Genomic DNA, 25968 nt, shown 5'->3' on the forward strand with positions numbered 1-25968 from the left:
CAGACCAAAGGACAAATTTCCACCAGTCTAATGTCCATTCTCGTGTTTCTTGGCCCAAGCAGGTCTCTTCTTATTATTGGTGTCCTTTAGTAGTGGTTTCTTTGCAGCAATTCGACCATGAAGGCCTGATTCACACAGTCCCCTCTGAACAGTTGATGTTGAGATGTGTCTGTGACTTGAACTCTGTGAAGCATTTATTTGGGCTGCAATTTATAAGGCTGGTAACTCTAATTAACTTATCCTCTGCAGCAGAGGTAACTCTGGGTCTTCCTTTCCTGTGGCGGTCCTCATGAGAGCCAGTTACATCATAGTGCTTGATGGTTTTTGCGACTGCACTTGAAGAAATGTTCAATGTTCTTGACATTTTCCGTATTGACTGACCTTCATGTCTTAAAGTAATGATGGACTGTCGTTTCTCTTTGCTTATTTGAGCTGTTCTTGCCATAATATGGACTTGGTCTTTTACCAAATAGGGCTATCTTCTATATACCTCCCCTACCTTGTCACAACACAACGGATTGGCTCAAACACATTAAGAAGGACAGAAATTCCACAAATTAACTTTTAAGAAGACACAGCTGTTAATTGAAATGCATTCCAGGTGACTAACTCATGAATCTGGTTGAGAGAATGCCAAGAGTGTGCAAAGCTGTCATCAAGGCAAAGGGTGGCTATTTGAAGAATCTCAAATATAAAATATATTTAGATTTGTTTAACACTTTTTTGGTTACTACATGGTTCCATATGTGTTATTTCATAGTTTTGATGTCTTCACTATTAGTCTACATTGTAAAAAATAGTAATAATAAAGAAAAACCCTTGAATGAGTAGGTGTCAATTTTTTTTACTGGTAGTGTATTTACCTGGCCCTCTCTTGTCCCAGCCACACACCATGTTTCCCATGCTGAGGCCCATGCCTTTGTACTGGTACATCATGTTAGCCAGAAGCTTGGAGGCGGGTGCCACAGAGATGCGCTCCTTGTTGCGGAGCTCGTAGACGCAACACTGGCGGGCCAGCAAGCGCTCACAGAAGCTGCAGTCAGCTGCAACCTCCAGCCATGGTGCCCATCAAGAAGGGGTTGATCTCTATCACCTTCTTCACTGTCTGGGAGGCGATGTAGGCGCCAGCTGTGGCCCGAGAGTCCACTGCCACGATGACGCAATGTTGGAACTGTGGAATGATGACAAATGGGATTCGAGGTTAGTTAGGGAGGGCCAGCTGCACTTGACTTGAGATTGGTGGCCTTACTAGCTGACGGTTTGTTTCTACTAGAGTGAGAGTTTTATCCACTTTTTGAAGGTTACAAATTCTCATTAACAAAGTGCAGGCCAGTATGTAATGTATACTTAGGTAACGTTAGCCCTGGACAGGACCATGTAGCTAGTGGCTACATAATTCTAACGTGATATGTGAATGCTCCATACCCATTACAGCTTAGCGAGTGTAATGCCTCTGCAGCAATTTTTGCTCCATGAGGTAATCCTGTCTATGTCTACGCCGCCATATTGTCTATTGCTTCTCTCATTGCTCGAGACAGGTGGGTCTCACCCCAAAGTGATGCACATCATGAGCGCGACTCAGAAATCAAGCGTCGCTTTGAATGACACTCACCGGTCTTGAGCAATGAGAAAATATCTGAAATGGACAATATGGAAGCATACACATTGTTGGATAATCTAATGGTGCAAACATTTATTTTATTTAATAACGGAAAATTTGCATTTGCAACTAGCAATGGGAGATTAGAATACACCGATAACTTCCAAGTTGAGGAAGTAAAACTATCGCCATGTAAAGAAAGGTTAGTTGAAAAATTGCTGCCGAAGCTTTACACTAGCTAAACTAACTAGGCAGGGCAAACCCGATCTAGTGATTTCTAGTATATCATCAAAATAAATCAATTGCAGCACGTTTTTGGACTCATTCAGCAGATTAAGTACAATACCATTGGAAATGAATGTTGAAAGGTCAATTTAAATTCCTAAAACTTAAAGCTGCAATATGTAACCTTTGGTATTTTCTTAAATGTTAAAAATCTCCAATAGGTCGCTAGTGGTCATCCAATGTGATGCAACAGTAACAATAGTGCGCCCCTAGCCTGCCTGAGAATCACTGTATTCACTGGTATTCATTTTCCCCAGTCGAGTCAGACTTTCCCGCCAGATTTTGTGGCGCGCACAATGAGAGACGTGTTTTTTGTTAGTGAGGAGGCGGTGTGATAGCTAGTTAGTTGAGCCCATGCCCAACACTTGGCTAATGGCTAGCGGAGATTGCTAGCTGACAGACATGGCAGACGCGAGGGGCAAACGACCTGACCCAGCAGCAACTACTCCTCAATCTAAGCTAAAGAAACTGAGAAATTTGGAGAGCAGACAGGCAAAAAGGGAAAGCGATAGCCCGGGCCAAGACGAGAGTAAACCTTGGATTTGCGCTCAAACAGTGGAGAAAACGAAGGGAGTTGAAGGGATTCAAAACCGACCCAGAATTAGATTTTCTTTCTGCTGAAAAGGTAAGATATACAGTGCATTCGGAAAGTATTCAGACCCTTTCACTTTTTCCACGTGTTGTTACATTACAGCCTTATTCTAAAATGGATTCAATTGTTGCCCTTCATCAATCTACACACAATACACCATAATGACAAAGCAAAAACAGGTTTAGAAATTTTTCAAATGAATTAAAAATAAAATAAACTGAAAAATCACGTATTCAGATGCTTTACTCAGTACTTTGTTGAAGCACCTTTGGCAGAGATACAGCCTCGAGTCTTCTTGGGTATGACGCTACAAGCTTGGCACACCTGTATTTGGGGAGTTTCTACCATTCTTCTCTACAGATCCTCTCAAGCTCTGTCAGGTTGGATGGGGAGTGTCGCTGCACAGCTATTTCTAGGTCTCTCCAGAGATGTTCGATTGGGTTCAAGTCCGGGCTCTGGTTGGGCCACTCAAGGACATTCAGAGATTAGTCCCGAAGCCACTCCTGCGTTGTCTTGGCTGTGTGCTTAGTGTCGTTGTCCTGTTGGAAGGTGAACCTTCGCCCCAGTCTAAGGTCTTGAGTGCTCTGGAGCAGGTTTTCATCAAGGATCTCACTGTACTTTGTTCCGTTCATCGTTCCCTCGATCCTGACTAGTCTCCCAGTCCTTGCTGCTGAAAAATATCCACACAGCATGATGCTGCCACCACCATGCTGTGGTCATCATTGTACTTTTGGAATGGTTTTAGAATGATTTACTAAACTGTTTTTTTTCCTGGAGATCCATGCTCTTGACGGTTTACACTTCAAATTAGCAGACCTACAGGTGGGTAGATATCCAGGAGGACAGATGGACTACCCTGGTGTAAATACAGTACAAAACAAGTCAGTCCGATTACACAGATCAGGTCAAATAGTTTTATAAGGGAGATAAACAAGAATACAAGGTATTCTCTGTAACCTTCATCAGAATAACAAAAGCACAGTGTAAGGGAAACATTCTGATAAAGTACTATCACCCAGACCATGGTAAAAGTCACACAAAACGACTTACAAAGATATCCCCAAATTGAGGGATCCAAATGAAGAATAAAGTATAGTGTAGTCGTGGAAAGTGTTAACCTGTTATGTAAACATTCTTGGTAATAAATGGAATATTGCAGTAGCGAAATGGCAGCAGTTGTGTGTTGTAAGGTGCAGGTGTCTCCCTGCAATTCATGCAAGTGCACCAGCAAGGTTGTCCAGAGACCCTGGGATAGCTCTCCGGTACTCAATCATGTCAAAAATCACTCCAGGTAGATGGGAAGCAGCCAGCTCCAGCACCTCTTCCCTTTCTTCAAAGGACAGCTCTTGCAAGATGAAATTACACAATGCAGCCAAATGTTGTATGATAGAATTATAAATGTTGTCAAACAGGTAAACAGTACCACAGGTGAAAGACTTTTACTAACCTTCCTCTCGGCCAGCCTCTCTTCTTGCAGTCGGGCAGCCTTTCAAGGTCTTCCTGTCCAATTCTTTCTGCAGCCCTGTCTGTGCCCCTGGACGGTCTGTGGCTCTTCAAAACTGGAATCCTACAGAAAAAAACATGTACACTTATTATTATGATTGTATTATAATGTTCACTGGACTCCAGAAAGAGTAGCTGCTGCTTTTGCAAAGGCTAACGGGGATCCTAATAAAAATACCAATACTACATGGTCTTTTATGTATAACCAATAAGGATTTTAATGCAGAAGAGTCAAGTATAACACTTCTACAATCCGTACACAACATCTTCATAGCCATAGCGCTTCAGAATCAAGGGGCCACCCCAGTAATGTTATTAGGAGACAGAGAAGGGCAAAGGACTTGCCAAACCCAAGTAAATTTTCCATGAATGCTTTACTATGAGTCAAAGTTCATTATTTTAGACTTTTTTTTTACGCAAGTGTGATACAGTGGGGAAAAAAAGTATTTAGTCAGCTACCAATTGTGCAAGTTCTCCCACTTTGTCACGGTCGTCGACCAGAGATGAGGACCAAGGCGCAGCGTTGCAGGCAAACATACTCTTTAATAGAGACACGATCAAAACAACAAACGATACGTGACAGTTCACGGTCTAACATAAACAGACTTGAAACAAGATCCCACAAACACAAATGGGAAACAGACAGTTTAAATATGGCTCCCAATCAGAGACAACCAACGACAGCTGACACTCGTTGCCTCTGATTGGGAGCCACTCAGGCCAACATAGAAATACCCATACTCGATAAACAAATGAAATGCACACCCTGGCTCAACATATAAGTGTCCCCAGAGCCAGGGCGTGACAGTACCCCCCCCTAAAGGCACGGACTCCGACCGCGCCCACCAAACACCACAAGGGAGGGACCGGGTGGGCACTCCGCTTAGGCGGCGGATCCGGCTCGGGCCTGATCCCGCTCCTCTCCAACCCCCCCAAAGTACCCCTGGTCCGGGTCTGGCCCCGCTGGCCGGAGCTGGACTGCACACTGGTGGAGCGGATTGCTCTAGCTCCGGCGTGAAGCATCTGACCGGTGCCGGACCAGCCACCGGTGGAACAGGCACGGGCCGTGCCGGACTGACGACGCACACCACTGGCTTGGTGTGGGGAGCAGGAGCGGACGCGCCGGGCTGACGAAACGCACCACTGACTTGGTGCGGGGAGCAGGAGCGGGCCGGACCGGGCTGACCAAGCGCACCACTGACTTGGTGCGGGGAGCAGGAACGGGCCAAGCTGGGCTGACGAAACGCACCACTGACTTGGTGCGGGGAGCAGGAACGGGCCGCGCCGGGCTGACGAAACGCACCACTGACTTGGTGCGGGGAGCAGGAGCGGGCCGGACCGGGCTGACGCAGCGCACCACTGACTTGGTGCGGGGAGCAGGAATGGGCCGGACCGGGCTGACGACGCGCACCACTGACTTGGTGCGGGGAGCAGGAACGGGCCGCGCCGGGCTGACGAAACGCACCACTGACTTGGTGCGGGGAGCAGGAACGGGCCGTGCCGGGCTGACGAAGCGCACCACTGACTTGGTGCGAGTGGCAGGAACAGGCCGGACCGTACTGGGAACACACACCACTGGCCCTACGTGGGGATCAGGAACAGGCCGGACCGGACTGGCAACACACGCCAGTACCTCTCGCCGTGCCTCTACATCCTCCTTCCCCCTGGTGACCAGTGACTCCCGTAACCTGGCGGCCTCCTGCTGCCCCGTCGTCCACGGCGTTAAACCCCCCCTAAAAATTTTCTGGGGGTCTCTCTTCCCCGTGGGCCAGGCCTCTATAGTTCTCGCCCAACTCTCGCTCTTCTGCCTCCAACTCCCGCTATTCAGCTCCTCAATTGGCTTGACCCAGTCGAAGCTCTTCCTCCATTGTTCCCAAGTCCACTCTCTCTGCTCTTCACTCGGCTTGACCCAGTCGAGGCTGCCACGGAGATCTGCTAGGGATTTCCCTGGCGATGGCTCCTCGACTCGCTGCTTGGTCCAGTTGTGGTGGGATCTTCTGTCACGGTCGTCGACCAGAGATGAGGACCAAGGCGCAGCGTTGCAGGCAAACATACTCTTTAATAGAGACACGATCAAAACAACAAACGATACGTGACAGTTCACGGTCTAACATAAACCGACTTGAAACAAGATCCCACAAACACAAATGGGAAACAGACAGTTTAAATATGGCTCCCAATCAGAGACAACCAACGACAGCTGACACTCGTTGCCTCTGATTGGGAGCCACTCAGGCCAACATAGAAATACCCATACTCGATAAACAAATGAAATGCACACCCTGGCTCAACATACAAGTGTCCCCAGAGCCAGGGCGTGACACACTTAAAAAGATGAGAGAGGCCTGTAATTTTCATCATAGGTACACGTCAACTATAACAGACAAAATGAGATTTTTTTTTCCAGAAAATCACATTGTAGGATTTTTAATGAATTTATTTGCAAATTATGGTGGAAAATAAGTATTTGGTCAATAACAAAAGTTTCTCAATACTTTGTTATATACCCTTTGTTGGCTATGACACAGGTCAAACTTTTTCTGTAAGTCTTCACAAGGTTTTCACAAACTGTTGCTGGTATTTTGGCCCATTCGTCCATGCAGATCTCCTCTAGAGCAGTGATGTTTTGGGGCTGTCGCTGGGCAACACGGACTTTCAACTCCCTCCAAAGATTTTCTATGGGGTTGAGATCTGGAGACTGGCTAGGCCACTCCAGGACCTTGAAATGCTTCTTACGAAGCCACTCCTTCGTTGCCCGGGCGGTGTGTTTGGGATCATTGTCATGCTGAAAGACCCAGCCACATTTCATCTTCAATGCCCTTAATGATGGAAGGAGGTTTTCACTCAAAATCTCACGATACATGGCCCCATTCATTCTTTCCTTTACACGGATCAGTCGTCCTGGTCCCTTTGCAGAAAAACAGCCCCAAAGCATGATGTTTCCACCCCCATGCTTCACAGTAGGTATGGTGTTCTTTGGATGCAACTCAGCATTCTTTGTCCTCCAAACACGATGAGTTGAGTTTTTACCAAAAAAGTTCTATTTTGGTTTCATCTGACCATATGACATTCTCCCAATCCTCTTCTGGATCATCCAAATGCACTCTAGCAAACTTCAGACGGGCCTGGACATGTACTGGCTTAAGCAGGGGGACACGTCTGGCACTGCAGGATTTGAGTCCCTGGCGGCGTAGTGTGTTACTGATGGTAGGCTTTGTTACTTTGGTCCCAGCTCTCTGCAGGTCATTCACTAGGTCCCCCCGTGTGGTTCTGGGATTTTTGCTCACCGTTGTGATCATTTTGACCCCACGGGGTGAGATCTTGCGTAGAGCCCCGGATCGAGGGAGATTATCAGTGGTCTTGTATGTCTTCCATTTCCTAATAATTGCTCCCACAGTTGATTTCTTCAAACCAAGCTGCTTATCTATTGCAGATTCAGTCTTCCCAGCCTGGTGCAGGACTACAATTTTGTTTCTGGTGTCCTTTGACAGCTCTTTGGTCTTGGCCATAGTGGAGTTTGGAGTGTGACTGTTTGAGGTTGTGGACAGGTGTCTTTAATACTGATAACATGTTCAAACAGGTGCCATTAATACAGGTAACGAGTGGAGGACAGAGGAGCCTCTTAAAGAATAAATTACAGGTCTGTGAGAGCCAGAAATCTTGCTTGTTTGTAGGTGACCAAATACTTATTTTCCACCATAATTTGCAAATAAATTCATTAAAAATCCTAAACAAATCCAGAAAATCTAAAACAAAAATCCAGAAAATCACATTGTATGATTTTTAAGTAATTAATTTTCATTTTATTGCATGACATAAGTATTTGATCACCTACCAACCAGTAAGAATTCCGGCTATCACAGACCTGTTAGTTTTTCTTTAAGAAGCCCTCCTGTTCTCCACTCATTACCTGGATGAACTGCACCTGTTTGAACTCGTTACCTGTATAAAAGACACCTGTCCACACACTCAATCAAACAGACTCCAACCTCTCCACAATGGCCAAGACCAGAGAGCTGTGTAAGGACATCAGGGATACAATTGTAGACCTGCACAAGGCTGGGATGGGCTACAGGACAATAGGCAAGCAGCTTGGTGAGAAGGCAACAACTGTTGGCGCAATTATTAGAAAATGGAAGAAGTTCAAGATGACGGTCAATCACCCTCGGTCTGGGGCTCCATGCAAGATCTCACCTCGTGGGGCATCAATGATCATGAGGAAGGTGAGGGATCAGCCCAGAACTACACGGCAGGACCTGGTCAATGACCTGAAGAGAGCTGGGACCACAGTCTCAAAGAAAACCATTAGTAACACACTACGCCGTCATGGATTAAAATCCTGCAGCGCACGCAAGGTCCCCCTGCTCAAGCCAGCGCATGTCCAGGCCCGTCTGAAGTTTGCCAATGACCATCTGGATGATCTAAAGGAGGAATGGGAGAAGGTCATGTGGTCTGATGAGACAAAAATAGAGCTTTTTGGTCTAAACTCCACTCGCCGTGTTTGGAGGAAGAAGAAGGATGAGTACAACCCCAAGAACACCATCCCAACCGTGAAGCATGGAGGTGGAAACATCATTCTTTGGGGATGCTTTTCTGCAAAGGGGACAGGACGACTGCACCGTATTGAGGGGAGGATGGATGGGGCCATGTATCGCGAGATCTTGGCCAACAACCTCCTTCCCTCAGTAAGAGCATTGAAGATGGGTCGTTGCTGGGTCTTCCAGCATGACAACGAACCGAAACACACAGCCAGGGCAACTAATCTCACGGTACTAGAGTGGCCTAGCCAGTCTCCAGACCTGAACCCAATAGAACATTTTTGGAGGGAGCTGAAAGTCCGAATTGCCCAACGACAGCCCCGAAACCTGAAGGATCTGGAGAAGGTCTGTATGGAGGAGTGGGCCAAAATCCCTGCTGCAGTGTGTGCAAACCTGGTCAAGACCTACAGGAAACGTATGATCTCTGTAATTGCAAACAAAGGTCTCTGTCCCAAATATTAAGTTCTGCTTTTCTGATGTATCAAATACTTATGTCATGCAATAAAATGCAAATTAATTACTTAAAAATCATACAATGTGATTTTCTGGATTTTTGTTTTAGATTCCATCTCTCACAGTTGAAGTGTACCTATGATAAAAATGACAGACCTCTACATGCTTTGTAAGTAGGAAAACCTGCAAAATCGGCAGTGTATCAAATACTTGTTCTCCCCACTGTATATATATATATATATATATATATATATATATATATATATATATATATATACATATATAGTAACACTTACTGTCCACATCATGGAGAGTAGCGTAATATAAATTAATGAGATATAGGAAAATCATTAAATACACTGCTCAAAAAAATTAAGGGAACACTTAAACAACACAATGTAACTCCAAGTCAATCACACTTCTGTGAAATCAAACTGTCCACTTAGGAAGCAATACTGATTGACAATACATTTCACATGCAAATGGAATAGACAACAGGTGGAAATTATAGGCAATTAGCAAGACACCCCCAATAAAGGACTGGTTTTGCAGGTGGTGACCACAGACCACTTCTCAGTTCCTATGCTTCCTGGCTGATGTTTTGGTCACTTTTGAATGCTGGCGGTGCTTTCACTCTAGTGGTAGCATGAGACGAAGTCTACAACCCACACAAGTGGCTCAGGTAGTGCAGCTCATCCAGGATGGCACATCCATCAATGCGAGCTGTGGCAAGAAGGTTTGCTGTGTCTGTCAGCGTAGTGTCCAGAGCATGGAGGCGCTACCAGGAGACAGGCCAGTACATCAGGAGATGTGGAGGAGGCCATAGGATGGCAACAACCCAGCAGCAGGACTGCTACCTCTGCCTTTGTGCAAGGAGGAGCAGGAGGAGCACTGCCAGAGCCCTGCAAAATGACCTCCAGCAGGCCACAAATGTGCATGTGTCTGCTCAAACGGTCAGAAACAGACTCCATGAGGGTGGTATGAGGGCCCGACGTCCACAGGTGGGGGTTGTGCTTACAGCCCAACACCGTGCAGGACGTTTGGCATTTGCCAGAGAACACCAAGATTGGCAAATTCGCCACTGGCGCCCTGTGCTCTTCACAGATGAAAGCAGGTTCACACTGAGCACATGTGACAGACGTGACAGTGTAACGATCCCGGCTGTCTGAGTCGGGGTCTGGTCGTAATCTCCAGTTTCCCGAGGGTTCGGGAACGCTCCGGGGAGCGCTCTGGTTTCCGCACCTGATTCCTGTTAGCAATCTGCACACCTGGGCCTAATCAGCACCTTTCTTAGGCTCTGGCCCAACATCCAGTTCCTGCCGGATCGTTAGCCATGAACAGTAGGTGTTCTGTGTATCAGTTGAGCGTTCTAGCGTGAGTTTTGTTATTTTGTACGTTGTTGAGTTTTTGTGTCCTTACCTCCGTTTTTGTTCCACCTGCAGTCACACGTCCGGAACCTTCACCCCACCTCTGCCTGATGGTCGGCGGCTGCCGAGCCATCACTGGACCCAGACTGCACCCCCAACTACTCAACCACGCCGCCCGCTCTGTCCCTGGATTATTCTGCACCTTTTTGTTATCTGAATAAACCCTCACTTTCGTTCGACTCTCCTTGTCCTGGTCTGCTTCTGGGTTCTGGCTGAGGGAACTGTGACAGAACGATCCGGCCAAATATGAACCCAGCGGACCTGGACTCTGTTCGCCATGCCATTACCCAGCAGGAGAAGATGTTGGGCCATCATAGCATGGTACTACAGGAGATCGCGTTGTCAGTTCGGAACCTTTCTACCGGCCTGACGGAGGTCCAGAACCAACGCCAGTGTCCGGTGGAGGACCCACTACCGGGTTCACCCATCTCGCCTGCCGCTTCTGAAGTTGTGTCCCTCCGTGAGCCCAAGGTTCCCACGCCGGAGAAATATGAGGGGGAGCTGGGAAGATGCCGTTCCTTCCTTATGCAGTGTGGATTAGTGTTCGATCTACAGCCCTACTCTTATGCCACTGACAAGGCTAGGATAGCCTTTTTGATTGAGTTGCTGCGTGGTCGAGCGCTGGAGTGGGCTTCAGCCGTTTGGGAACGACAGGATCCCTGCATGGCTTCATACCAGGGGTTCACGGCCGAGATGAGGAAGCTCTTCGACCATTCCGTCCGAGGGAGGGACGCAGCTAGGCGTCTGTTTTCTCTTCACCAAGGAACTCGCAGCGTGGCCGACTTCGTGATCGAGTTCAAGACGTTGGCTGTGGAGAGTGGGTGGAACGAGGAGTCTTTGCAAGCGGCCTTTTACCAGGGCCTGTCGGAGCAGCTCAAGGATGAGTTGATCTCCTATCCGGAGCCTAGTGACCTGGACAGCTTGGTAGCCTTGTCTATTCGGGTGGATAATCGAGTCCGAGAGCGAAGGAGGGAGAAGCAATGGGGTCCGTCCAATCGATCAGCTTCTCAGTTCCCAGTCGGGTCGGGTGGTGGACCAGAACACGTCGATCATTCTCCACCACTAAGGATTAGTGGAGAGGACCTCTCTCCCGATTCTGAACCCATGCAAGTGGGGCGGCACGGGTTAACCAAGGAGGAGCGTCAACATAGACGTAAGACCAACTGCTGCCTCTACTGTGGTCGCTCGGACGTTACATCTCCACCTGTTCCCGGCGGTCGTCAAACTGCCCGGCTCGCTAAAGTTGGGAGGACTTTTAGCGAGCCAGTTTCAACCTCTCAGTACCTCTGTCAGACCCCGCTTCCCGGCTACCCTTGTGAACAGGAATCAGAGCTTAGCGCTTAACGCTTTTATCGATTCAGGTGCCGATGGAAGCTTTCTTGATGCCGAGTTGGTGGAACAGCTGGGGCTTTCCAAGGAGCAATTGCCGGAAGCCATTGAAGCGACCACTCTGAACGGCAGTAGTCTGGCACGTATCACGATGAGGACTGAACCGGTTAAGATGCGGTTGTCAGGGAATCATTCTGAGATGATTTCATTTTTTCATTCTGCCGTCTTCCCATGTTCCTCTGGTCCTTGGATACCCCTGGCTGAAGGAACACAATCCCACGTTCGATTGGGTGACGGGCAAGGTAACGAGTTGGAGCCTGGATTGTCATGCTAACTGTCTCAAGACTGCCTGCCCCCATTCGGTTCCCAGTCAGGTGATTGAGGCTAAACCTCCAGATTTGTCCCTGGTTCCCGAGACATATCACGATTTGGGGAAGTTTTCAGTAAGCAGAAGGCTCTGTCACTCCCTCCCCCACCGACCATATGATTGTGCCATCAACCTGGTCCCTGGAGCTGTCTACCCCAAGGGAAGGTTATACAGTATCTCCCGACCTGAACGTGAGGCGTTGGAGACCTACATCAAGGAGTCCCTAGCTGCTGGTCTCGTTCGTCCCTCGTCATCACCCCTGGGGGCAGGATTCTTCTTTGTGGGTAAGAAGGATGGCTCTCTTCGACCATGTATTGACTATCGGGGGTTGAATGACATCACGGTCAAGAACAAGTATCCCCTGCCCTTGATGAGTTCTGCCTTCGACTCCTTACAGGGTGCTACGGTGTTCACCAAGTTAGACCTCGCAATGCGTATCACCTGGTCCGGATCAGAGAGGGGGACGAGTGGTTGACGGGTTTCAATACACCGATGGGGCACTTCGAGTATCAGGTGATGCCGTTTGGACTGACCAATGCTCCAGCGGTATTCCAGAGTATGGTGAACGACGTCCTGAGAGATATGATCGGTCTCTTCGTGTTTGTTTACCTGGATGACATTCTGATCTTCTCGAAGGAACCTTCCGACCACGTCCAGCATGTCCGGCAGGTCCTGCAGCGATTATTGGAGAATCGCCTGTTCGTGAAGGCCGAGAAGTGCGAGTTTCACGCCCACACGACATCCTTTCTCGGGTACATCATCTCCAGGGGTGAGATTAGGATGGACCAGGAGAAGGTTAGAGCGGTTCTGGAATGGGCCCAGCCCGGTACGAGATTGCAGCTCCAGAGATTTTTGGGGTTTGCGAATTTCTACCGCAGATTCATCCGGGATTACAGCCGTGTGGCCGCTCCATTAACTGCCTTGACTTCCAGCATCAGGACCTTCAAGTGGAATCCGGAGGCGGATCGAGCGTTTCTGGATTTGAAGAGGCGATTCACCAACGCACCGATTCTCTCTCAACCGGACACGGCCCGTCAGTTCGTCGTTGAAGTGGACGCGTCTGATGTGGGAGTTGGCGCCATCCTGTCGCAGCGATGCTCCACGGACAGTAAACTCCATCCCTGCGCCTACTACTCTCGTCGCCTTTCGCCTGCGGAGAGGAATTACGATGTGGGTAACCGGGAGCTTCTCGCGGTGAAACTTGCCTTGGAGGAGTGGCGCCACTGGTTGGAGGGGGCGGAGCAACCGTTTATTGTCTGGACTGACCACAAGAATCTTGCTTACGTGCAATCGGCTAAACGTCTCAACTCCCGTCAGGCCAGGTGGGCGTTGTTTTTCGGACGATTCAAGTTTGCCCTGACGTTCCGACCTGGATCTAAGAACGGCAAGGCGGACGCCTTGTCCCGGATGTTCTCCAAGACGGAGGAGAGTGGGTCCAAGACCGAGACTATTCTCCCCGGAACTGCGTCGTGGGAGCAGTGATGTGGAAGATTGAGGAGGAGGTGCTGGCGGCCCTTCGGACTCAGCCCGGTCCCGGTAACGGTCCACCCGGTCGGTTGTTTGTGCCTGAGTCGGTTCGTCCTGCTGTCCTCAAATGGTCCCACGCCAGCAAGATGGCTTGTCACCCCGGCGTGGCTCGGACGATGGCGTTTCTTCGCAGACGTTTTTGGTGGCCTGCCATGGCCGAGGATACTCGGGGTTTTGTTGCTGCCTGTCCAGTGTGTGCGCAGAATAAGAGTACCAATCGGCCCAGCTCTGGACTACTTCATCCCCTTCCTATTCCCCGGCGTCCATGGTCGCATCTGGCCCTGGACTTCGTCACGGGGTTGCCCGCTTCTGAGGGGAACACGGTCGTTCTGACTATCGTGGACAGATTCAGCAAGTTCGCCCACTTTGTGCCTATTGCCAAGCTTCCCTCTGCCTCGGAGACGTCCGAGATCCTGGTTAGGGAGGTTTTCAGGGTCCACGGTTTGCCCAGTGATATCGTTTCCGACCGTGGCCCTCAGTTTACCTCTGCTGTCTGGAAGTCCTTCTGTTTGGCCATTGGAGCTACAGTCAGTCTCACATCTGGTTTTCACCCCCAGTCCAATGGTCAGGCGGAGAGAGCCAACCAGAAGATGGAATCCACGCTACGCTGTCTGGTCTCTTCCAACCCCACCTCCTGGGCCTCTCAGTTGCCTTGGGTTGAGTATGCCCACAATACTCTCCCTACATCGGCCACTGGGATGTCTCCCTTCCAGTGCCTGTATGGCTACCAACCTCCCCTGTTCCCTTCTCAGGAGAAGGAGCTCTCAGTGCCTTCTGTTCAGGCCCATATTCGTCGTTGCCACCGGACCTGGCATCGGGCCAGAAAGGCACTCCTTAGAGGTTCGGACCGGTATCAGCTCCAGGCGAATCGTCGCCGGATCCCCGCTCCCACCTATACCATCGGAGATAGGGTTTGGTTGGCCACACGGGATCTTCCGTTACGGACTGAGTCTAGGAAGTTGTTACCGAAGTTTATTGGTCCGTTTGTGGTGGAGAAGGTGATCAATCCAGTGGCAGTGCGACTCAAACTACCGAGGACGCTCAGAGTCCATCCCACCTTTCATGTCTCCTGCCTCAAGCCTGTCTTCCTCAGTCCTCTGTTGCCTCCTCCGCCTCCTCCTCCTCCTCCTCGGATGATCGGAGGTGGTCCTGCCTACACGGTGCGTCGACATTATGGATGCCAGACGGCGGGGCCGGGGTTTCCAGTATCTCGTGGACTGGGAGGGGTATGGTCCGGAGGAGAGGAGTTGGATTCCGCGGCGACAGGTCCTAGATGCGGATCTCATCAGGGACTTTTACCGCCTCCATCCTGGCGCTCCGGGAGTCCGCCCGGTGGCGTTCGTCGGAGGGGGGTACTGTAACGATCCCGGCTGTCTGAGTCGGGGTCTGGTCGTAATCTCCAGTTTCCCGAGGGTTCGGGAACGCTCCGGGAGCGCTCTGGTTTCCGCACCTGATTCCTGTTAGCAATCTGCACACCTGGGCCTAATCAGCACCTTTCTTAGGCTCTGGCCCAACATCCAGTTCCTGCCGGATCGTTAGCCATGAACAGTAGGTGTTCTGTGTATCAGTTGAGCGTTCTAGCGTGAGTTTTGTTATTTTGTACTTTGTTGAGTTTTTGTGTCCTTACCTCCGTTTTTGTTCCACCTGCAGTCACACGTCCGGAACCTTCACCCCACCTCTGCCTGATGGTCGGCGGCTGCCGAGCCATCACTGGACCCAGACTGCACCCCCAACTACTCAACCACGCCGCCCGCTCTGTCCCTGGATTATTCTGCACCTTTTTGTTATCTGAATAAACCCTCACTTTCGTTCGACTCTCCTTGTCCTGGTCTGCTTCTGGGTTCTGGCTGAGGGAACTGTGACAGACAGAGTCTGGAGACGCCATGGAGAACGTTCTGCTGCCTGCAACATCCTCCAGCATGACCGGTTTGTCGGTGGGTCAGTCATGGTGTGGGGTGGCATTTCTTTGGGGGGCCGCACAGCCCTCCATGTGCTCGCCAGAGGTAGCCTGACTGCCATTAGGTACCGAGATGAGATCCTCAGACCCCTTGTGAGACCATATGCTGGTGCGGTTGGCCCTGGGTTCCTCCTAATGCAAGACAATGCTAGACCTCATGTGGCTGGAGTGTGTCAGCAGTTCCTGCAAGAGGAAGGCATTGATGCTATGGACTGGCCCGCCCGTTCCCCAGACCTGAATCCAATTGAGCACATCTGGGACATCATGTCTCGCTCCATCCACCAACGCCACGTTGCACCACAGACTGTCCAGGAGTTGGAGGATGCTTTAGTCCAGGTCTGGGAGGAGATCCCTCAGGAGACCATCCGCCACCTCATCAGGAGCATGCCTAGGCATTGTAGGGAGGCCACACACACTACTGAGCCTCATTTTGACTTGTTTTAAGGACATTACATCAAAGTTGGATCAGCCTGTAGTGTTGTTTTCCACTTTAATTTTGAGGGTGACTCCAAATCCAGACCTCCATGGGTTGAAACATTTGATTTCCATTGATAATTTTTGTTTGATTTTGTTGTCAGCACATTCAACTATGTAAAGAAAAAAGTATTTCATAAGATTATTTCATTCATTCAGATCTAGGATGTGTTATTTTAGTGTTCCCTTAATTTTTTTGAGCAGTGTATCTTAATTTAGGATGATAATAAATGAAGCAAACTCAGATTTTTTCAATAATCACATTCCTCACTAGTTTAACTATTTGTGACTCGTTTCTGGTAACTAGGCGTATGTCGCGGGTCACTACTTCACAGGAGAGCCATTTGAACGTAAACTTGTTTTTTTAATCAAAATGCGTTTTTTTGGCAAAAATGCCTTCTGGAACACGTGAACTCTCATGTGCCTTAATAACAAACTTGTATGCCATCTGTAAATACTAATACAATTGTTAAATTACGAGCCTAGTTGGTTAAGCCACAGAAAAAGACAGCAACCTTCCCACTAGCCATGATTGGCTGAGATAATGAGTGGGCTGGAATTGCCGAGAGTGGAGTTTGGATTGGTCTGCCAAATAGCACGCTTCTGTCTATTTGAGCTGGTCAGTATGTGTAGGTAATCCTGTCTAACGCAGCTTTCTTTTAAATGTATCGTGTAGTGGAGCGGCATAAGTGTTGCTCTCCACTTTCTGGAGGATCGAGTTTTGAAATCAGTGGAATTAGAGTATGATAGCTAAAGAGATGGAGAAAACACCTGTCTCCGGATTACATCTTCAAACTAAGGGTAACCGTGGCATCCGTGACAGGGTGACGTATCCATCCATGATGTATGCGGGTAAGATAGTCCAGCTAGCTACATTGACCCGCAACATACGCCTAGTTTCCTGAAACGAGTCACAAATAGTTAAACTATTGAGAAATCTGTGATTATTGAAAATAAATCTGTGAGTATGCTTCATTTACCATTGTTAAAAAGAGAAATGCTATTGCAACCTCTTTGCAATAAGGAATTGAGACCAAAAGCTCGAGAAGTTTCAAGTGTTTATTACCAAGGATGCCGTCAGCTGAGTGCATACATTTAGAAAGTTCACAACACATCTTATACTCTTCCCTCCTTTTGGTCACCACCCTCTTGTAGGTGTCACCTCCCGAGCTAAACATTTTATGACTGTCACGCTCTGGTTCCGGGACTTGGTATTTTAGCCAGAGTGTGTTAAGTATTGTTGTGTTTGGGTTGGTTGGGTGGTTATTGGTTGTTTCTGTGTTTGGTTGAGTGACTCCCAATCAGTGGTAACGAGTGTCAGCTGTCGGCTCGTTATCTCTGATTGGGAGCCATATTTAAACTGTCATTGTTCACCTTGGGGTGGTGGGTTTTTGTTCCTGTTTAGTCATTGTCACTATTGGACTTCACATTCGTCGCTTTGGTTTGTTGTTTTTGGTTGCTTTAAGTAAATAAAGTCAACATGTTCTTTTCACTCGCTGCGCCTTGGTCTCCTTCACTCCTCGACGAACGTGACAATGACTCCAATGAGTTTCCCTTATCTCACTTGTGGAATGTCCATGGTCCTCTCTTTGGTTAGCTAGATGTCTGAATCACACCCCGTCCATCTTCATTGTCCTGGGCCTGACCCTGCTCCCTGATCCGAGGCAATTTCGTCTTATCTGATTAGGTAAACCTTTCCAAATTAGCATACACACAGTTTCATGGCCTAAACTCCATTAATACTCACAGTAATCATTCACTAAACAGAATACAAACACTAAACAATCATTTCACCTGCCTGCTGTAGACTTCCTTCTTCTTTGGTTTTCTCTAGACCTGAGAGTGTAATAGAAACAGACTTGATAGATAGAGAAAATAGAAAATACTAGAAAAAATAATAAAACGCTCATGAGTTAAAACAATCCTAAATTCTATTGATTATCATAAGCTTCTATGTAGATACATTTATAAAGTAAATCTCTGAACACAGCTTGAGGAACCCGACTGACACAATCTCCTGCTACCCCTGGACACTATGCCCACTGACATGCTCTTCTGCTAAGGTCCACAAGAAGTAGGGCTCTAAATATCCCCATAATGCTTTTCCTCAGTCTTCCATCAAGGGCTACAGGATTACAATAGATGTTTTTCAGCCAAGCCCTCCTCACTGCGTTCACCTCCTAACGCTACCCTAAAGACACGAGCCGTAGCCTGAATCAATTTCACCTCCTCTTGTGGCAGATCCGCACTATAGATGCATTTCAACAACAAAGATTTTACTGTATGGAATCCTAACAATGCCACCAGAGCTACCCCCGTAACTGCCAACACTGCCCATGCTGCCTACTCCAAAATCCACCTTATTTGATCAATAGTCCAATACCATGCTGTTCCTACAGCACCTCCCACAACCTTAAAAGTCTATTTTGTTATTACCCCCAATGTAACAGCAGTAATTATTGCTCCCGTTTTAACTCTGTCACTCTCAGTGACTTACATCACCGGCTTTACCGTTAGATCTATGATTGAGTTTGTAACATATTCTCTACCCTTTTCCCAGTCCTCTCCTAACGTTTTCCTGACCAGCTTATCTATTGCCTCCTTCTGTTGTGCTACAGTAGGGACTGGCGGGTAATAATTACCGTTACTCAGATCTGGATCACATCTCTCATCCCACGGCATACCCATCCCCCACCCCCCTGTGAAAACCCTATATGTGACATAGGTTTTAGGGACTAAAGGTTGTTTTTCCGCAATCCCTCAACAAATTCCTGTTACCGTGGCTTGGTCCCAGGTCTCTGGGAGGTAGGTCAATTGATTATCTGCCCTTTGATATGGAGGAGAGAGCAGTGGGGTTGAGAGAGTGTTCAGTTCAACATATCTCTGGGTCACATGCTTCCTGATCGTCCCCTTCAACAGATGAGCTGCCACCACTACTGCAAGCTTTTTCTCTGGGAATACAGCTTCTTGTATACATGGGTCTGTGGCAACCCTCTCAATTGTTGTTCCCTCATCAGTAAAACCTTCTCCATATGTGGCTATTAAAGTCTGAAATGATAAGACTATTTCAGCGACGGTTACGATCGCCCTCCTAGAGTCCTCCATGTTGAGCTTATCCTCATAGTAGTCCTTCCACTCTGCATAGACCACTGTCTTTCCCACACTGCGCACTATTCCCTGTATAACTCTACATTTTACATTTTAGTCATTTAGCAGACGCTCTTATCCAGAGCGACTTACAGTTAGTGAGTGCATACTTTTTTTTTCATACTGGCCCCCCGTGGGAATCAAACCCACAACCCTGGCGTTGCAAGCGCCATGCTCTACCAACTGAGCTACACGGGGCCCATACACAGTGGAGTGGTATCATTCTCTAATGAGTCTATCACCCATTTCTTAATTTATAGGCGAGGCATCCCTCCACCTTTGTCACATTTATTCCTATATTTCCTGTCCCAGTAAAGACTATGGCCTTGGTTTTCGAGATACCCTTGAGAGGACTTATAAATCCGACACCAATACTCCATAGGAATGTCCTGTACTTCCCCCACTCTGCCACAGACATTGGTGTATATTTGTCTCATGAACTAAAGTAGGGCCTAACCGAGCCTGTAAATAAGCCTTAATCTGCTCATATCCCTCGCTTTCCCCATGCAGTTTAACGACAAGGACAATTTGGTCATTATACTCTCGTCGCATAATATTGTCCAGGGTCTGATTGCCCCAACAAGCTATTTCTCCTCAGGTCCTCGGTCTCTCACTATCTAAAATCTTCCCAGACCATTTCATTCCTATTGGTGTTGGGTAATACGGAGTGACAGGTATGTGAAACCTCTTGCTCCAATATAATCCCCTCTCCTTCGTGTCTGTAGCTTCACCTGGCTTGACGTCTGGTGTCGTAGAACTCTCAGAAGTTTTGTCCTCCGCCCACACTAACTTGAAGGTTAGTAACTGCTGTTCTTTTAACTGGAGTCTATCGCACACAATGCCAAGTTGAGAGAGGGACGAGAATCTGGTTTAATTCCTCAAACTATCTGTTCCATTGCGTTCTTTCCAAATTCCTGTTTGTAAGAGAATCATCCCCTTATCAGAACATTCTACATCTAGGACCCTAGACCTATACTCTAATGGAGACACCCATATCACCATGCCCTTATGATTAGTTACGCTCACGGCTTCAGCAACTTTTGATGTTACCCTCTCCCAATGAACACGAGTATCTTTGTTTCGAGCTATCCACTCTACATAAAGTGTTCTTTGATTTTCTCCCCTTGGAGTGGTAGTGATTATAGTAGCCGCCACAACCACTACCCCAACTAAAAATGTCCCTATGCCCCACATTATTGCCCTTTTACAGTGTGATCTACACTCCTTCTTCTCCATCATCACCTCCTCTTTCAAAACCTGCTCTAGCCTCTCCATCTTGCTTGGCCTCTCCCAAGTCAGTAGGTGTTGGTGCCAGCTTTCACCTGGGACACGTGGATCCAGGCCTTCCTTCCTGACACCGTCACTGCTGTGTCAGTCACAAGTAGGACAGTGTGGGGTCCGGTCCACCTGGGCTGAAAGGTACCCGGTTGATGGACCTTCAAGTACACCTCGTCTCCCGGCTGTAGTGAGTGTGCTTACATCTGGAATTCCCAGTGCTGGGGCTTTGCATAGCGCTTGTTTCAATCTTTCAAATGCCTCTTCACACTCTGGTGTCCACTATACCGGGTCATGTCCCTGTTTCCCCGCTACCGTTAAAGCATTTAATGGTGCAGCCATTAATGAGAATGACGGTATAAAACTGCGGACATAACCGAATAGTCCCAGTGTTTTCTTAACCCCTCTAATTGTTGTTGGAATTGGCAGTCGTTGGATTGCGTCTTTTCGGCCAACCGTCAGAGTTTTCTTGCACTGAGAGATAGTGTGTCCCAGGTATGTTACCTCTGGGAGTGCAATTTGTGCCTTTTCACAGGACTTCTTCAGACCAACTTTTGTTATGTGTCTCAAGAGGATGTAAAGATCCTTTTCATGGGCTGTCTGAGAATCTGAACATAATAACAAATCATCCACATATTGAACCATAGTGCAACCTCCCGTGAACTGACAGTTCTCCAGAGCTTTCTTAACGGCACTGTGAAACAGGGCAGGGGCAGAAGCATACCCCGTTGGCAAACGGCGAAAACAATACTGCTCGTTATTGCATACGAACGCAAACTAATGTTGTGAGTTCAAAAACCGTTCTTCAAATCAATTACTGAGAAAATGTTAGCAGATGGTGGGATGGAAGACAGAATGGTGGAAGGGTCAGCTACTATGGGTGCTACTTTTTTAGCTCTATTGGTCACACCCCTAAGGTAAACTGTTAGCCTATATCCTTCACCCTTCGCTACAGGAAACATAGGACTTTTACAGCAGCTTGCCTGTTTCACCAAAACTGCCACATCCTCTCCTATAGCTATCTCGGCATCTCTCCGGATGGGGTACTGTTTCTGTGGGCAGATACTCCAATCTCCGCTTTGGAACTTTGCAGCTCCTTCAGGGTTATCTTTGGTCTCTTTGTTGCCTCTCTGATTAATGCCCTCCTTGCCTAGTCCGTGAGTTTTGGTGGGCGGCCCTCTCTTGGTAGGTTTGTTGTGGTGCCATATTCTTTCCATTTTCTAATAACGGATTTAATGGTGCTCCATGGGATGTTCAAAGTTTCTGATATTTTTTTATAACCCAACCCTGATCTGTACATCTCCACAACTTTGTCCCTGACCTGTTTGAAGAGCTCCTTGGTCTTCATGGTACTGCTTGCTTGGTGGTGCCCCTTGCTTAGTGGTGTTGCAGACTCTGGGGCCTTTCAGAACAGGTGTATATAATCATGTGACAGATCATGTGACACTTAGATTGCACACAGGTAGACTTTATTTAACTAATTATGTGACTTCTGAAGGTAATTGGTTGCACCAGATCTTATTTAGGGGCTTCGTATTAAAGGGGGTGAATACATATGCACGCACCACTTTTCCGTTATTTATTTTTTTGAATTTTTTGAAACAAGTAATTTTTTTCATTTCACTTCACCAATTTGGACTATTTTGTGTACGTCCATTACATGAAATCCAAATAGAAATCAATTTAAATGACAGGATGTAACGGAACAAAATAGGAAAAACGCCAAGGGGGATGAATATTTTTGCAAGGCACTGTATATGTACATATATGTATGTATGTGTATATGTATGTGTATATGTATATATACAGTGAGGGAAAAAAGTATTTAATCCCCTGCTGATTTTGTACGTTTGCCCACAGACAAAGAAATGATCAGTCTATAATTTTAATGGTAGGTTTATTTGAACAGTGAGAGACAGAATAACAACAAACAAATCCAGAAAAACGCATGTCAAAAATGTTATAAATTATTTGCATTTTAATGAGGGAAATAAGTATTTGACCCCTCTGCAAAACATGACTTAGTACTTGGTGACAAAACCCTTGTTGGCAATCACAGAGGTCAGACGTTTCTTGTAGTTGGACAACCAGGTTTGCACACATCTCAGGAGGGATTTTGTCCCACTCCTCTTTGCAGATCTTCTCCAAGTCATTAAGGTTTCAAGGCGGACGTTTGGCAACTCGAACCTTCAGCTCCCTCCACAGATTTTCAATGGGATTAAGGTCTGGAGACTGGCTAGGCCACTCCAGGACCTTAATGTGCTTCTTCTTGAGCCACTCATTTGTTGCCTTGGCCGTGTGTTTTGGGTCATTGTCATGCTGGAATACCCATCCACGACCCATTTTCAATGCCCTGGCTGAGGGAAGGAGGTTCTCACCCAAGATTTGACGGTACATGGCCCGTCCATCGTCCCTTTGATGCGGTGAATTTGTCCTGTCCCCTTAGCAGAAAAACACCCCCAAAGCATAATGTTTCCACCTCCATGTTTGACGGTGGGGATGGTGTTCTTGCAGTCATAGGCAGCATTCCTCCTCCTCCAAACACGGCGGGTTGAGTTGATGCCAAAGAGCTCGATTTTGGTCTCATCTGACCACAACACTTTCACCCAGTTCTCCTCTGAATCATTCAGATGTTCATTGGCAAACTTCAGACGGCCCAGTATATGTGCTTTCTTGAGCAGGGGGACCTTGCGGGCGCTGCAGGATTTCAGTCCTTCACAGCATAGTGTGTTACCAATTGTTTTCTTGGTGACTATGGTCCCAGCTGCCTTGAGATCATTGACAAGATCCTCCAGTGTAGTTCTGGGCTGATTCCTCACCGTTCTCATTATCATTGCAACTCCACAAGGTGAGATCTTGCATGGAGCCCAGGCCGAGGGAGATTGACAGTTCTTTTGTGTTTCTTCCATTTGCGAATAATCGCACCAACTGTTGTCACCTTCTCACCAAGCTGCTTGGCGATAGTCTTGTAGCCCATTCCAGCCTTGTGTAGGTCTACAATCTTGTCCCTGACATCCTAGCTCTTTGGTCTTGGCCATGGTGGAGAGTTTGGAATCTGATTGATTGCTTATTTGGACAGGTGTATTTTATAGAGGTAACAAGCTGAGATTAGGAGCACTCCCTTTAAGAGTGTTCTCCTAATCTCAGCTCGTTACCTGTATAAAAGACACCTGGGAGCCAGAAATCTTTCTGATTGAGAGGGGGTCAAATACTTATTTCCCTCATTAAAATGCAAATCAATTTATAACATTTTTGACATGCGTTTTTCTGGATTTTTTTGTTGTTATTCTGTCTCTCACTGTTCAAATAAACCTACCATTAAAATTATAGACTGATTTCTTTGTCAGTGGGCAAACGTACAAAATCAGCAGGGGATCAAATACTTTCTTCCCTCAATGTATATATATATATATATATATATATATATATATATATATATATATATATATATATATATACAGTTGAAGTCAGACGTTTACATACACCTTAGCCAAATACATTTAAACTAATTTTTTTCTCACATTCCTGACATTTAATCCTAGTAAAGATTCCCTGTCTTAGGTCAGTTAGCATCACCACTTTATTTTAAGAATGTGAAATGTCAGAATAATAGTAGAGAGAAATATATATTTCAGATTTTATTTCTTTCATCACATTCCCAGTGGGTCAGAAGTTTACATACACTCAATTAGTATATGGAAGCATTGCCTTTAAATTGTTTAACTTTGGTCAAACGTTTCGGGCAGCCTTCTAAAAGCTTCCCACAATAAGTTGGGTGAATTTTGGCCAAATCCTCCTGACAGAGCTGCTGTAACTGAGTCAGGTTTGTAGGCCTCCTTGCTTGCACACGCTTTTTCAGTTCTGCCCACAACTTTTCTATAGGATTGAGGTCAGGGCTTTGTGATGGCCACTCCAATACCTTGACTTTGTTGTCCTTAAGCCATTTTGCCACAACTTTGGAAGTATGCTTGGGGTCACTCTCCATTTGGAAGACCCATTTGCGACCAATCTTTAACTTCCTGACTGATGTCTTGAGATGTTGCTTCAATATATCCACATAATTTTCCTTCCTCATGATGCCATCTATTTTGTGAAGTGCACCAGTCCCTCCTGCAGCAAAGCACCCCCACAGCATGATGCTGCCACCCCCGTCCTTCACGGTTGGGATGGTGTTCTTTGGCTTGCAAGCAACCCCCTTTTTCCTCCAAACTTAACAATGGTCGATGTGCAGTTGCAAACTGTAGTCTGGCTTTTTTATGGCGATTTTGGAGCAGTGGCTTCTTCCTTGCTGAGCGGCCTTTCAGGTTATGTCGATATATAGGACTTGTTTTACTGTGGATATAGATACTTTTGTACCTGTTTCCTCCAGCATCTTCACAAGGTCCTTTGCTGTTGTTCTGGGATTGATTTGCACTTTTCGCACCAAAGTACGTTCATCTCTAGGAGACAGAATGCGTCTCCTTCCTGAGCGGTATGATGACTGTGTGGTCCCATGGTGTTTATACTTGCATACTGTTGTTTGTACAGATGAACGTGGTACCTTCAGGCGTTTGGAAATTGCTCCCAATGATGAACCAGACTTGTGGAGGTCTACAATTATTTTTCTGAGGTCTTGGCTGATTTCTTTTGATTTTCCTATGATGTCAAGCAAAGAGGCATTGAGTTTGAAGGTAGGCCTTGAAATACATCCACAGGTACACCTCCAATTGACTCAAATGATGTCAATTAGCCCATCAGAAGCTTCTAAAGCCATGACATCATTTTCTGGAATTTTCCAAGCTGTTTAAAGGCACAGTCAACTTAGTGTATGTACACTTCTGACCCACTGGAATTGTGATACAGTGAATTATAAGTGAAATAATCTGTCTGTAAACAATTGTTGGAAAATTACCTGTGTCATTCTCAAAGTTGATGTCCTAACCGACTTGCCAAAACTATAGTTTGTTAACAAGAAATGTGTGGAGTGGTTGAAAAACAAGTTTTAATGACTCCAACCTATGTGTATGTAAACTTCCGACTTCAACTATATATATATATACATATGCGAGAGAGAAAAAAAACGTATGATTCAACTTTACCCAACTCCTTTCCCATCCACCCTAGACACCACAAATGGATCCGCCAAAAGTCAAGGATCCACTTTCTCAAAAAATTTAGCTCCTACTTGACCAGATTCTTCTTTGATGCCAGGCTCGGGTTCCGAGCTCTTCTCCACACCTTCCACCTCACTTAACTTGCCCTCATTCACTTCCATTTCACCTCCAGATCTCGGTCTGGCACACGGCTTACTCTGTTTACACTTGACACCACTCTTCTTCGACACCCCATCTCCATTTTTATTGCCATCTTCCTCAATTCTAATCCAACCTCTGCTTTCCTCATTCTCTTCAACCTCTTCTTCCTCTTTTTCCCCTCCATTCCTCAGAAATCTACCCTTCTGTGTCCCTGTCCCAATATTCCTCTTCTCCCAACTTTGCTTGCGGGCCGGTGGCAT

At 47.0% G+C, this 25968-nt stretch overlaps 1 pseudogene; it reads right to left on the reverse strand.

The window, feature by feature from the left end:
• Positions 1-834: 834 nt before the first annotated feature.
• On the reverse strand, positions 835-25968 carry LOC121581338 (annotated as a pseudogene).

This window comes from Coregonus clupeaformis, chromosome 14 (genome assembly GCF_020615455.1).
Source record: "Coregonus clupeaformis isolate EN_2021a chromosome 14, ASM2061545v1, whole genome shotgun sequence".
Taxonomy (NCBI): Eukaryota; Metazoa; Chordata; class Actinopteri; order Salmoniformes; family Salmonidae; genus Coregonus; species Coregonus clupeaformis.